This window comes from Scyliorhinus canicula, chromosome 9 (genome assembly GCF_902713615.1).
Source record: "Scyliorhinus canicula chromosome 9, sScyCan1.1, whole genome shotgun sequence".
In the NCBI taxonomy this organism is placed as follows: Eukaryota; Metazoa; Chordata; class Chondrichthyes; order Carcharhiniformes; family Scyliorhinidae; genus Scyliorhinus; species Scyliorhinus canicula.
This window is the reverse complement of record NC_052154.1, coordinates 148394219-148407383: the sequence shown is the minus strand read 5'-3', so window position 1 is coordinate 148407383 and position 13165 is coordinate 148394219. Positions and strand designations below refer to the sequence as shown.

At 45.5% G+C, this 13165-nt stretch overlaps 1 protein-coding gene across 2 annotated transcripts in view; it reads right to left on the bottom strand.

Moving 5' to 3' along the window:
• The window catches only part of hipk3a (homeodomain interacting protein kinase 3a), a 278159-nt gene that overhangs the window by 235668 nt on the left and 29326 nt on the right, over nt 1–13165 (bottom strand). The gene's annotated exons all lie outside the window — the stretch shown is intronic.

The window sequence follows — 13165 nt, the reverse complement described above, 5'->3', positions numbered from 1 at the left end:
GGAGCCATGGAACTCTTAAATAGGCATTTGTTTTTAAATGTTGGCAGCAACCTACTTAGATTTTAGTTAAATAAGACCAACTAGCTCATTATTCCTCATTTACCAACACTGTTTTGAAGTATTAATAGATTCCCAATAATCCACCAGGAATAGCTCTGCCATCAAGGTCAACCTTGTAACTAAATTGTTTGTCCAAACTGTTTCCCCTACTGACAACAATGAGTAACCATTTATTTTTGTCTGATTGTGCATCTAAGAAGCACCCAAAGATATTTTTCTATGTTGAAAGTGCAGTTACTATAAATGCAGTTACTATATCAAGTCATTAGAAATTTTGCTTCCCAAACGTAGATCCATTTCAGGATTCTGTCCAAAAATATCATCTTTTTTCTTAATATGCACATATTTGGCAGATATTTAATCCAGATTCCCCCAGTGGCATAGCTCTACAGCAAGCAGGATGCTTTCAACAAGATAACACTACCTGCTGTGGCCTGTGCGCACTTCCACCATGTGTTCTCCGTCCTCTGAGATGGAGGCATGCTGCAGTCCACTGCTGTTCCATCTTACATTCAATGCTGCACTCCACTACTTCTCCACCTGCACACCACTCTGTGCAGGCTCCTACCCCCCATGATATTGAACACCTCCATCAAATCTCCTCTCAATTTTCTCTTCTCTAATGAAACAACCCCAGCGTCTTCAATCTTCCCACTTAACTGAAGTCCCTCATCCCTGGCATCATACTGGTAAATCTTTTCTGAATCCTCTTTAATGCCTTCACATCCTTCCTAAAGTGTAGCGTTCAGGTTTGGACACAATAAATTCCCGGATTATTTCCTAAATAGGACCCCGATCTAGAAATAAAAGAGAGAGAAAAATACTGTTGTGCCTGGTCCCTCACCATGGTGATGAATTATGCTAAAAACTGTAATTGAATCCAACCATTTTCAGTTTAACCTTCGAACAACAGTCAAATAGTCAACGGCAAATATCACATTAATTCCTGCCTGATCTTCATATTAATGCAAGCACATAACGCACTGGCCATGCTAAACACTGAAAGGACAATCAAATTCATTTCATACTGCGCCTTTTACAACCTCAGAACATTCCAACACACTTCACAGTACTTAGAAAGCCACTGTTGTAATGCAAGATGTTCAGAGGCCAAATTATGAACAGCAAGTTCCCAAAAACAACAATGTAATGATAACTAGATAATCTGTTTTCAAGATGCTGATTGGAGGATGAATATCAGCCAGGACAATCGTGCAATAGTGTGAAATAGTATACTGGTAAGCTTTTGCATCTACCTGAACAGCCAGGCAAGACCTCATTCAACATCTCACCCCCAAAAGACAAACAGCAAAATAAGGGCCAGACAAGCAAGTAAAAGGTGGAGAGAAACAAACTACTGTAACATATGGTTAGAAACAGAATACTAAAGAAATGGGATGCCCTCTCCAGCTAAGTCTAGTGCAAACACAGCTGCCCTCAATTTCACCTGGTTCACATACTTGAAGTTTAGTTGCTTCCATCTCTGAACCTCATCTCATGGCCAGCACTTTGAATCCACCTGTTGAGTGAAAACTGACCCAATTCTTATTGAGTGTCAGAGCGGCATGGAGACTCAAGGATATTCTGGTGCAATCAGCAGTGTCGTGAGATAAAAGTCAATGCCACATAGGCTTTCTCCTGTCAAGGACTTTGTGAGATCATCAACTTATTTTATTTTCTAAACCCATTAAGTAAATATTGCGTTTCAAATGATGCTTTCATCACAGCTAGATCGTCACTCAATCCTATCACAAGTACCAGGCTCAGAGAGGTCTGCAGCCATCTTTACCATTATGGCTGGTAGCAATATAAATTGCTATGTGTAGAAAACATGTTGGGACCAATAAATTAGGCACATTCCAATGCCTCAGTTAAAGCTCCACCATCCTGAGCAGAGATAGTGGAATGAAACTGAAACATTTACATTTCATTTCAAGGAAGTCTAAAGACACAGAATTGCTCCAACATTGGTGGCTATGCCTTCAGCTGTTGAGGCCCTAAAGCTCAGGAATTCCCTTCTTGAATCTTTACCTCCTCGGAAACGCTCCTTAAAACCCAACTCTTTGACCAAGCATTTGGCCATCTGCCCTACTATCTCCTTATGTGGCTCAGTGTCAAATTTTGCTTTACCATGCTCCTGTGAAGTGCCTTGGGCATTTAGTTATCTTAAAGGTATTATATAAACATAAGTTGTTGTGTACAGACTGGTCACAACATGTCAAATGCTATGCACAGTGCAGAATGTCACAGAGAAACAACATTCTGTACTTTGCACAGAGTATTTCAAAGACAAATACATACAAAGGCACAGCATTCTATACATTATACAGAATGCTCCCAAAAACATAGAACACTTATGTTGCACAAAACTGTCCTCAAAAAGACAGAAATCTATCTGCCAGGGACAATGGCTTGAGGAAAAACATTGTTTCAAAACAGATCTGAAAAGAACAGAAATGACTTGACAGAAGTTACCATAATTAAAGGTTTTCACTGCTTGTTTGAAAGTTGTCTTGCTCTAACTGAAGATATTCTTTCAGAACTACTCAAAAAGATTTCAGGTGTTGTATACGGGGAGGACATGTTTTGCCAAAAGCTTTGTTCCTTAACTTTCTACCTGCACTTCAGCAGCATTTAAGTAGACTTAATTGTCAGGTCCAGCAGGTCAAAGCCACAAAGACAAAATCGGATATATTTGCAGACTTCTCTACACAAAGGCAGTCATGGTGGTTTACTGAACTGACAAACAGCATCTCAAAGTGAGGTTCTGAGGGGAAAGCAGCAGGAACAGCGTTCAGAACAAGTCTGAAGCAGGCAGAAGGAGCATGTTGCAGATTTCAGATGTCAGAGTGGTTTGGGCCATGGCCTGCTGAAAAGTGTTCTAGACTGCAAAACTCCCAACAATTTGTAATTTGTAAAATTGAGAGAGAAGACTGTTAAACCACAGGAGTGATAACACTGACCAATAGGTATCGTTTATGTTAAAACAAATTTTGATTTATACACAGAATCAACCACATTAACATCAAATAACGGGCTGTTTAGCACAGGGCTAAATCGCTGGCTTTGAAAGCAGACCAAGCAGGCCAGCAGCACGGTTCGATTCCCGTAACAGCCTCCCCGAACAGGCGCTGGAATGTGGCGACTAGGGGCTTTTCACAGTAACTTCATTTGAAACCTACTGATGGCAATAAGTGATTTTCATTCAAATAATAAAACAGTTCTTAAATAAATGGGGCTGGAACTTTAACTCACTGTCTACACGTGCCACTGTATATTTCAATTAAGCAACCCAATTCAGTTCAAATGCCACTAAGTTAACAATCAGGATTACTTATTTCTCTGTGCAGACTTTGAGGGAGACCCTTTCAGGAACTACCTGAAAATCCTTGTCTTGTCAGACTAAAATCCATTGGCAAACTGCAAACTACAGATATCCGTGGCTACTCCCATTAGTTATCTAATCTTTGTTCTAAGCACAAGGCATCCTCAAGTCTCCTCCCACTAAGATGTCCCATGACTTGCTTAGCTAGGACTAAACACAATCCCTCAAATTACCTACACCCAAGGGGACCTCCTAAACATAAACAGTATTCCACTTGCCATCTATATGCAAACGAATAAATGTTTAAAGTCAATGATTCCCTCACCTTTACGACCCCTTAATCGCAGCTTTGGAAGTCATGCTGACTGTATGTATTTGAACACAGGTTTCTTTTTTAGAACATTGCTACAACAAAATATAACGTGTAACAGTTTCCTACATACATCATAAGAGCAATGGCTAAAACGGATCTGTGTTTGTTTCCCTCTTGCCATTCAGCAGGGCCTTCACATGTAAAAACATTTGAGGAAATTACCCGAGGATTTTAGTTCTGAGGTCTGGAGAGATTTTATGCCAGTAATATTCATTCTTTTCTTAAGTCAGAGATATACATCAAAATTACTTTTGTTTTTTTCCAATCAAGGGGCAATTTAGTGTGGACAACCCACCTACCCTGCACATCTTTATGTTGTTAGGGTGAGACCTATGCAGACAAGGGGAGAATGTGCAAGCTCCACACGGACGGTTACCCGGGGCTGGGATCAAACCTGGATCCTCGGCACCGTGATGCAGGAGTGCTAACCACTGCCACCGTGCCACTTCCAAAAGTGTTTTTAAAATCGTTGACATTTTTTTCCTGAGGTTTATCATTCCTCGGTTGAATGGGCGGCACGGAATCACAGTTGTTAGCATTGTTGCTTCACAGCTTCAGGGTCCCAGCTTCAATTCCCAGCTTGGCTCACTGTCTGTGAGGAGTCTGCACGTTCTCCCTGTGACTGCGTGGGTTTCCTCTGGGTGCTCCGGTTTCCTTCCACAAGTCCCCGAAGACATGCTGTTAGGCAATTGGGACATTCTGAATTCGCCTTCTGTGTACCTGAATAGGCGCCGGAATGTGGCGACTCGGGGCTCTTCACTGCAGTGTTAACGTAAGCCTACTTGTGACAATAAAGATTATTATAATAACCAAGCATTTCACAAGTGCATCAAGAAGCACTTGAAACATTTAACACAAACTATTCCCTTGCACTGGGTCAAATTCAAAAGGGGTAGTTTGCACAGACATCTATGTTCAACGGTTCAGTCTGCACAAACCTACCAAGCAAAGCTTGGTACCGAGATAAAAGCCTCGCAAAACCGGTAAGGGTTCGAGCTTCACTTCAGAATCTCAGCTGTTATTTCAGGAATTAAGTGCTGCACTGTCAAACGTGTAATTTTTATATGAAAAGTTAAGCCAAGACTATTTTCTAGACCTCTTAGATGGATGAAAAGATCTCAAGCCACTATTTTGAAGAGGAAAGTTCTTTCTGGTTTCCTGGCCATTATTTAGCCAATATCACAAAACAAAAAGTGATTCTCTCATGACCACACCACTGTTTCCTGTGGGCAAATCTCTTCCACATTTTCTACATTACAACCGTGTCTATACTTCAAAATGGCATCATTGTTCATGAAGCACTTCAGAGCATCATCAGGTGATGAAAGGTGCTGCAGAAATGCAAGCTCTTTATTCCTTTAACTGATGCATTTACTCACCAACATAGGGAAACTCATGGGTGTTTTCGATGCCAGCATGAACATCTCATATATAGATCACAGTCAAGTGATACCGCAATACTGTTAGAGGGAACATAATATATTTAAAAGCAATGTAATTAAGAATGCCCCCAGTGACAAACTCTAACCCACATTGGGCACAACCACAGGAGAGTAGGCAGTATATTTAACTTGATTTCTGCTCTTCTAAACCTGGGTTATGACACTGGCACTACAGTATTTATTGTCTATCGCCACTTACTTTGAAGCCATTAAGCTCCAGGTTCAGTTATTTGTAGGCCAAACCGGATAAAAGCAGCAGGTTCCCAACAACACCCATGGTCAGTTTCCGGTGCTAGCTCACATATGGCCAGAATTTAATTTTAAAATGTTGTTTCACAACTCAGATATTCGAACTAGCTTCTTAATCAAGTACCATGGCCACCAAACTAGCACACTACCCACTGCGTTCTCGTGTTGAATCAAGGCTCGTTACAACAATTACTATGTTAATTCCTTAGTTCCATTTCTTCTACAATCCATTAACATCAAAAACTTTTATTCTACACAGTTCAAACTCGGAGTCCAGCAGAATGGTAATTTCAAACAGGGTGGAGCCCTGCGGAATGGTCTTTAGCCCTTCATTCTAAATACACAAAAAAAAGACATTGTATGCACATTTAATAATAGTCTGGTGAGCTATAAGCTTTGCAATGCATCTCTATGCCAAATATAATGCCATTTTTAATGCATTTTAATTTCTCTCGACTAATCCACTGGGCAATCTTATTACTGCCCTGGAGGTGACTGGGTAGTTCAGTACAACAATCAAATCTAATAATCTTTTGGTGTGTCAGGCTTTGAGATGGGGATGATACCTCTCAGCCACCGGGGAGGAAATGTAGAGAATTTTATACATCCTCCTGCAGCCCCTGGGCTGAAAATAAACATCAAGCAAAAATATCTTTGACTCTGCTTTTCAGCACACCTGCAGGTCAGAAGCAGCCCATGACAGTGTGACTCCCTCGTAACAGGTCCCAGTCAGCACTGTTTTACTAAAATGCAGGTCAGTCTGGTGAGAAACTCAGAATGCGGCAGTAGTTCAGCTGAGTTGGAAAGAATTATAATCAACCGCATATGCAATAAAGCTCAAATGATTTTCTATGCCCTGCAACACAAGTTTCGACTCGTACTACTTCATCCACTTCCAGTCTAGTCCTCTATGACTGCCACAGTATCATGGCTACGAACAGGTGTGCAACAGTAGCTTGGAGTGACACACACTACTGCTTCAAACTCTCTTTCTCTAGGGAAGCAGCTGGTATCGACTTATTAACCTTGCCTGCTCCCCATACCTCCACAACGGCACGCAATCGAGGGCATAGGTTCTTATTCCACTATTGAGCAAGGCACTGAAACCTTCAACCAAGCTTTATTTGACTAATTAGCCAACAGAGTCGTCACAGAGTCGACAAATTGAGGCCTGACAACAATAGTTGCTATACACATCTGTGAATTCCATGGATGAAGATATTGACCTTCACTGAAACGCTCGAAGTGATCTTCCAAAACACAAAGCTGTAAATCATCTGGCATTTGAAATAGTTCTATGAAAAAATGAAATGAAAATTGCTTATTGTCACAAGTAGGCTTCAATGAAGTTACTGTGAAAAGCCCCTCGTCGCCACATTCCGGCACCTGTTCGGGCCTGTTAAGACGTTAAGAAATAAGAGCAAAGTAAACCATACAGTCGTTCAAGTCTCTTCCACCATTAAATGATAGCAGTAAGAAGTCTTTCAACACCAGGTTAAAGTTCAACAGGTTTGTTTCGAATCACCAGCTTTCGGAGCACTGCTCCTTCTTCAGGTGAATGAAGATGTAGGTTCCAGATACATATATATAATATATATATATATATATATATAATATATATATATATTATATATATATATATATACAGACAAAGCTGTAAGACGATACTTTGAATGCGAGTCTTTGCAAGTAATTAAGTCTTTACAGGTCAAAACGGAACAACTGGAGAGAGTTTGGAGCTCTGTTTGGACCTGTAAAATTACCTGCATAGACTCGCATTCAAAGTATCGTCTGCATCTTTGACTTTGTCTATATACATGTTTCTGGAACATACCTCTTCAGTCACCTGAAGAAGGAGCAGTGCTCCGAAAGCTAGTGATTCGAAACAAACCTGTTGGACTTTAACCTGGTGTTGTAAGACTTCTTACTGTGCTCACCCCAGTCCAACGCCGGCATCTCTACATCATGGCGACCATTAAATGGTGATGGTGGCTTTATATCTCAACTCTACTTTCCCACCCCATCCTCATATCTTACAATTACCTTTGTGTCCAAAAATCTATCGATCTCATCTTGAATATACTCAATGGCTGAGCATCTACTGCCCTCTGGGATAGAGAATTCCAAAGATTCACAACTGTCTCAGTTAAGAATTTCTCCTCATCTTAATCCTCAACGATATTCTGACATAAGTTGAAACCTTTAGAAGCTTATACACGCTGGAAATACAGCAAGTAAAGCAGCTGGCTTCAGCACTCTACATGTTTTTCACAAGCTTTTCACAAGCTCGAGGGAAACCTAAACCAAATAATAGTTGCCTATTGGGTTTGTTACCCATTGGCTTCAGTTCATTGATGCAGACGAATGCGCACAACTGTTTCAATAAATATTCCAATCGCTTCTAAAATGTCTTAACACAAGTTTCATTTACACTACAACTGCAGTGTCAGTGTGCCATGATTTCAGTTTGTACTGGCATTTAGTTGCAGTATAAATGTGGAGTCAGGAGCTGAGCTTTGTCCAGAGCCAAGTGCAGGCAGGCAGCTTGGGTTTGGACTCCAGACTCTCATTGCAATACCTTAGCATCAGAAGTGAAGCCACTTCACATCTTACAATAAGCTCACAGCCCCTTACTTCACATGATAACTCCTGTTACAGTGCTCATGAAGAAGGAGTGATTTTTCAAAATATCAAAACAAAACATAGGATCGTTCTAAAACTTCCCAACCTGTTTATCAGGTTGAAGCTATAAACAGGCAATCTCGCACGAGGAAGGAGTTCCTGCCAGTTAGGGAAAGACATTTAGCTCACATTTACACATAATTTACTGGTGTTTTAACAAATTCCAAATTCAAACCACCCTCTGGGTGAAAAACTCTCTCCTGAATTCCTGATTTTCTTCTATAACTTGCTACCATGTGGACTCATTCAGACAAATACCATAGAATAATTTAAGGGGAAGCCAGAACAGCACACAAAGGAGGAAGGAATTAGAAAATTGTCTTGATACATTGAGGTGAAAAATGGTAGGAGGATGTTTGTGTGCAGCAATGATGGGCAACCTAGGCTAGTGAGTGGGCTGTATGAGTGGCCCTCCTTCATCTCAGTCAACTTCAAGGTTGAAATTGAGCTCGTTCACTAATCCTGGTCCACAAATAAGATGAAATACATTTAATACACGTCAAACATTTCATAATGAGTTATAGAAAATGCTTAATCATTTATATATTTATAGAACTATCAACTTAAAATGGTAAAAACAAAAATTTGTACTTTGGATGCAGAGGGAGTGCATGGCTCTTAGTCAATGTTGTGTGCAATCAGCACGCACCCCACTTCACTTGCCGTTTCTTTACGTATTACTTCAGTCATACCAGTAGGAAAAATATTACATAAATGGAAATCAATGGAATATGGCAACTCTGCGAGTGGGCAATGGTCAACAAAATGTATTGTGGGTCACATTCCGAACCCAGATGGGCCACATGTGACCCCCACCTGCCCCCAAGCTGCAGGTTGCCCACCACAGTTGGAGAGCATAAATACCGGCAAGGATTTGGTTGGGCCAAATGGCCTGCCTCTGTGATATATTTTTTGTATAATTAGCTCCACAAAATGCTATTGGGGAAATAAATGGAACTCTCATTGATGTAGTACTTAATACTTCCTAAAAACATCTATAACTTACAGTCTGCCTTTCAAACTTCAGGCACCATTGCAAGTTTAACAGGTTACGGGAGCATAGTGGTGATGGAACTGCCCAAGCGACCTAGAAATGGTGAGTTACATTCCCACCATGAGCCAGATGTGAAGTTCACCTTAATGAATCTGGATATTTCTGTGCCCACACCATGAGAAATGCAGACACACAGGCTGCCAGATTGCTGGCCAAAAAAACTTTCAGCCGGTCTTCAATGGCCTTTTTCAAATATATTGTACATATTTTTTATTTTCATATTGTTGTCAAAATATTTTATTTGGTTTTTAACATTTTAAACATAATACAAAACAATACTACAACAGGAACAGAAACCCTTCCTCCCCACTTCACCCACCAACACCGCCAAGAAAAACCCCATACTTCAACCCCTACTCAGCACCACCGCCAGCTCCTCCTCCCACTTGGTCTTAACCCCTCTAGAAACACCAGCCTCTTCCAAAATCCTCCTATGAATCGCAAAGATGACTCCATCCCTCCAAACCTATCACCGACAACACCCCCTTCAACAATGAGGATGGTGTCACCGGAAATTCCGGTACAGCCTTCCCAGCAAAGTCCCACACCTGCATATACCCGAAGAAATCCCGCTGCAGAATCCCAAACTTCTCCGTCAACTCCTCGAAGCATGCAAACCGCCCTTCCAAAAATAAATCCTTCATTTCCGTCATGCCCCGCTCCTCCAAACCCCGAAACCCAGCATCCTGTCTTGCCCACTCAAACACAATTCTCTCAGGATCTTGTTTTCCTGGCCAGAGGGAGGCAGGAGGTGGTGAGGGTGAGGAGGGGATGAGGGTGAGGGACGGGTGGGAGGGGGATGGAGGGAGGGTCCCCGCGGACGGGGTGGGGAGCAGAGGGAGGGAGGACGGAGAGAGGGAGCGCGAGAATAAAGGATAAAAAAGGGGGGCTCCGCTCACCCGCCGCAGCGCCTCCGCTCCCCCCTCGACGGGAAGGCCCTCCCTTCTGGGTGACGTCAGCGCGTTGACGCAGTGACGACAGGGGGCTCTCCGTCCCGCAGGTGACGTCAGCGCGTCCAACAGCTCTCAGTGCCGAGCTCCCTTTGTGACGTCAGGGCGTCGAGCCCTTTGTGACGTCGGGGCATCGCTCCTCCAGCCGTCCCGCCACCTGCCGGCCGGAGGTCGCTCCAGCCGCCTCCAAACCTGACTCACTGAGGCACACACAGGGATATTCATCACACCCCCCTCCCACACAATCAGGGATATTGATCACTCCCCCCCACACACTCAGGGATGTTCATCACTCCCCCCCCCCCCACACACTCAGGGATGTTCATCACCCCCCCCCACACACTCAGGGATGTTCATCACCCCCCCCCCCCCACACACACTCAGGGATATTCATCACTCCCCCCCCCCCCCCCCCCCACACACTCAGGGATATTCATCACACCCCCCTCCCACCCCACACACACTCAGGGATATTCATCACCCCCCCCACACACACAGGGATATTCACTCCCCCCCCCCACACACTCAGGGATATTCACTCCCCCCCCCCACACACTCAGGGATATTCATCACTCCACCCCCCCCCCCCACACACACTCAGGGATATTCATCACTCCCCCCCCACACACACTCATGGATATTCATCACCCCCCCCCCCACACACTCATGGATATTCATCACCCCCCCCCCCACACACACTCAGGAAATTCATCACCCCCCCCCCCACACACTCAGGGATATTCATCACTCCCCTCCCCCCCCCACACAATCATGGATATTCATCACTCCCCCCCCCCCCACACACACTCAGGGATATTCATCACTCCCCCCCCCCCCACACACACTCAGGGATATTCATCACACCCCCCTCCCACACAATCAGGGATATTCATCACTCCCCCGCCCCACCCCACACACACTCAGGGATATTCATCACCCCCCCCACACACACAGGGATATTCACTCCCCCCCACACACTCAGGGATATTCATCACTCCCCCCCCCCCACACACACTCATGGATATTCATCACCCCCCCCCCACACACTCATGGATATTCATCACCCCCCCCCCCACACACACACACTCAGGGATATTCATCACACCCTCCCCCCCCCACACAATCATGGATATTCATCACTCCCCCCCCCCCCCACACACACTCAGGGATATTCATCACTCCCCCCCCCCCCCACACACACTCAGGATATTCATCACTCCCCCCCCCCCCCACACACACTCAGGGATATTCATCACCCCCCCCACACACACACAGACTCAGGGATATTCATCACTCCCCCCCCCCCACACACTCATGGATATTCATCACCCCCCCCCCCACACACACACACACTCAGGGATATTCATCACCCCCCCCACACACACACTCAGGGATATTCATCACTCCCTCCCCCCCCCCCACACACTCATGGATATTCATCACCCCCCCCCCCCCCCACACACAGGGATATTCATCACTTCCCCCCCCCCCCCCCACACACACACTCAGGGATATTCATCACTTCCCCCCCCCCCACACACACACACACACTCAGGGAGATTCATCACCCCCCCCCCACACACACTCATGGATATTCATCACCCCCCCCCCCCCACACACACAGGGATATTCATCACTCCCCCCCCCCCACACACTCAGGGATATTCATCACTTCCCCCCCCCACACACACTCAGGGAGATTCATCACTTCCCCCCCCCCCCACACACACACACACAGGGATATTCATCACTCCCCCCCCCCCCACACACACTCATGGATATTCATCACCCCCCCCCCACACACTCATGGATATTCATCACCCCCCCCCCCCCCACACACTCAGGGATATTCATCACCCCCCCCACACACACACACTCAGGGATATTCATCACTCCCCTCCCCCCCCCCCACACAATCATGGATATTCATCCCTCCCCCCCCCCCCCCCACACAATCATGGATATTCATCACTTCCCCCCCCCCCACACACACTCAGGGATATTCATCACTCCCCCCCCCCCACACACTCATGGATATTCATCACCCCCCCCCCACACACACACACACTCAGGGATATTCATCACCCCCCCCCCACACACACTCAGGGATATTCATCACTCCCCTCCCCCCCACACACTCATGGATATTCATCACCCCCCCCCCCCCACACACACAGGGATATTCATCACTTCCCCCCCCCCACACACACACTCAGGGATATTCATCACTTCCCCCCCCCCCCCCCACACACACACACACTCAGGGAGATTCATCACCCCCCCCCCCACACACACTCATGGATATTCATCACCCCCCCCCCACACACACACACTCAGGGATATTCATCACCCCCCCACACACACACACAGGGATATTCATCACTCCCCCCCCCCCCCCACACACTCAGGGATATTCATCACTTCCCCCCCCCACACACTCAGGGATATTCATCACTCCCCCCCCCCACACACACACTCAGGGAGATTCATCACTCCCCCCCCCCCCCCCAACACACACACACACAGTCACACTCCATATAGTTGCCCAGCAATCCCCCTGTCATCGAAGGACACCCTCCTCGCCATTCACCACCCTGCCAATTTTCGACACGTGCGGAAAAGGTTATACCGAAGGTTTGTGAAATTGGAAAAACTCCAGTGAAAAAGATGCTGATTAAAATAAATTCCAAAAAAAAAAACACAATTCTCTCAGATAGGCATCAGCTGCGGCCACGTCCAACTTAAAATGCTGCTGAAACTGCCTCCAGGTCTTCAGCGTGGCCACCACCACCGGACTACCCAAGTATTTCCCTGGGACAAACGGGAGTGGCACCATTGCCAGTGCTTGCAGACCCGACCCCTACAAGAGCCTGCCTCCATCCTCACCCACATTGCCTCCGGCTCCCTACCCCAGCCCCCCCCACCGTCTCGGGGTTCACCGCCCAATAGTAATACATCGGATTTGGAAGATCCAAACGCGCCTGACTGGGTTTGAGGCACTGAATGCCTAATCCTTGCTGCTTTACTGTC